Here is a 2,490-nt window from a genome sequence, read left to right on the forward strand (position 1 = left end):
TGAGCTGAAGCACTGTGTTAAATCGTCCACATGTACACTATGCACACGAAGATAGTTCACAACAACATTGTACACAGCTTGAATGCATGGCAGCCAGCTGTTCAGTCTCTCCAACATAAGAAATGACACCATCCTTAGTCCAAACAAGTTTATGACGGTGCAGTGATGTGAATAAATGAACATGTCCCCTTACTTCACCTGGAGCACAGCTTCAGCGCACATTGTTGTGATGGATAGCGTCAGATGAGTGCAGTAAATATCCGAGGGAGAATGAGATGGATAATACTTAGTATCCATCTGTGTATTGATGTAAGGTACAGTATAGCACAACATAGTTCATCCCATCCCGCCCTTTAACACTCTTTGTCACATTCTCGACCTTCATCACAACACACCAGTCACTGTCTGCTGCTGCTGCTATACCAACATTTAGACACTTTAAGTCATTAGCAGTCAATTATATGTTGAAATGAAAAGCAGTAGTACACTGGGAACAAATGGCACCTTCTCATCCACAACATCTACACTCTGTCCTTGCAGTGACACTGGAATGTTCTGGGATGGTGCTTATGTTGGAGCCCAGTACTGACCTGCACTATGCTGCTTGAGATTCTCAGTGCCCTGATGCTGCTGCGGGACATGCTGGGTGTCGTCACCACAAAAATCGATGAGTAGCACTGACATTAGTAACTTACTGTCCTGCTCCAACATGCTGACCAGGTGCGCCACAGGATCCCATGTGCGGGAAGAGGTTGAGGTCACTGCAGGTCCTGACACACCAGAGGTCGCCATCGCTGCTATAGGTCCTGACATCCGCAGCTAGCCACAGCTGTTGCGGGTCCTGGCACGCAGGGGGCGATGCCACCACTGCAGATCCCGACTGGTAGCAGACCAATGCTGCTGCTGCACGTCCCAACATGTCAGAGGCTGCTGAACAAAGAAGTTTCCACAGGCAGACACAGAGTTGAAAAAAGACAGAGAGTTGAACAAAGACATGTAACGTGTACTTACTTCTCCACTCCTTCAGTGTGCCGAACGATGATGATGCCGCTTGCTGTTGGCGCTTCATGCTTGTTCTTCTTCCCCTAACTCGCTGATTGTGACTGAGACTGGTGGGGCTACTGCATATGCGTTTTATCCCTTCAGAAGGGAGGGGCTGGGGGTGGGAAATGCTGTGTTTCTGGACAAAAAAGTTTTCTGGGTGTCGTACCACGTCATAATGTATAAAACTACTGCTGCTGGAGAAAAATCAACGTTTCGGCCACGGTTGCTGCGGCCTTCTTCTGGGTCTACTGGTGCGTTCTAGCTACGTAATGTCCCTTAAATTTTGTTGTTACTGTTTACTGCGCATGCCATTACGTCAATAATTTTCGAAAGATAGTTCGTTTCATTGGTCACTTAAGGAAGAAGGAGCACTCTGTCTACAGGCCACGAGTGGCCTACCGGTACCATCCGACCGCCGCGTCATCCTCAGGGGAGGATGCTGATAGGAGGGGCGTCACACCGCTCTCCCGGTCGTTATGATGGTATTCTTGACCGAAGCCGCTAGTATTCGGTCGAGTAGCTCCTGAATTGGCATCGCGAGGCTGAGTGCACCCCGAAAAATGGCAACAGCGCATGGCGGCTGAATGGTCACCCATCCAAGTGCCGGCCACGCCCAACAGCGCTTAACTTCGGTGATCTCACGGGAACCGGTGTATCCACTGCGGCAAGGCCGTTGCCAAGGAAGAAGGACAGGGAACTTTATTTTAATAGGTTACTGTGGTGGAGGGAGAACGTAACCTCTGTTGTCTATTGGCTCTTATGTTATGTGCCATGATTTGTGGACACCGTCGAATGGGAAGTTGGTTCCTGTTTACCAAGTGCTGGACGTCGGCCGCGTGGCGTCAGTTACTCGCCGGTAGTGTTCGCGCCTCGTGTTGACAGTGCGGTCCGTTGGGCTCTGACCGCTGGCAGCCAAGATGGAGCAATCCTGAAACCATCCCCCCTATTCATGTTATTAGGGTGTTTAAGTATTTCGATGGCCTCTCTGATTTTGCTCTTCGTCTTAACTGGCAGCTTGGCCAACACACAGACTCCGCTGAATGTTGTTTCTTTTCGTCAGTCTTGCTGAAGTTCTGCCATTACAGATTTGTTGTGTTGCCCTAGACGAATATAGCGCTCGCGTTGCCTAATGCGCGTTGTTATTGACCGGTGTATGCCTCTCCACATTCGCATTCCACCTTGTAAACACCTGCAGTGAGTAATGTGTCCACCTTGTCCTCAGTGGAGCCTAGCACGTCCTGGATCATGGGACCACTTTAGAGGGCAGGCTGCACCCCAACCCGGCGAAGGTGTTTGCCTATTCGATCAGTAACATTTTTCACGAAAGGTAAGCGCACTGTTGGCTGCAGTTTGTCTATTTCTTGCTTATGTTTCTTACTTGTGTTCGTCGACAAGGCTGTGTGGATCGACTTATGGCTGTCGCCATTGGCTAGAAACGTTGTGCGT

The 2,490-nt window shown here is 49.7% G+C and overlaps 1 pseudogene; it reads right to left on the reverse strand.

The window, feature by feature from the left end:
• Positions 1 to 1,605: 1,605 nt before the first annotated feature.
• LOC124790187 lies at positions 1,606 to 1,722 on the reverse strand (annotated as a pseudogene).
• Positions 1,723 to 2,490: the final 768 nt, after the last annotated feature.

Source organism: Schistocerca piceifrons, chromosome 3 (assembly GCF_021461385.2).
Source record: "Schistocerca piceifrons isolate TAMUIC-IGC-003096 chromosome 3, iqSchPice1.1, whole genome shotgun sequence".
Taxonomy (NCBI): Eukaryota; Metazoa; Arthropoda; class Insecta; order Orthoptera; family Acrididae; genus Schistocerca; species Schistocerca piceifrons.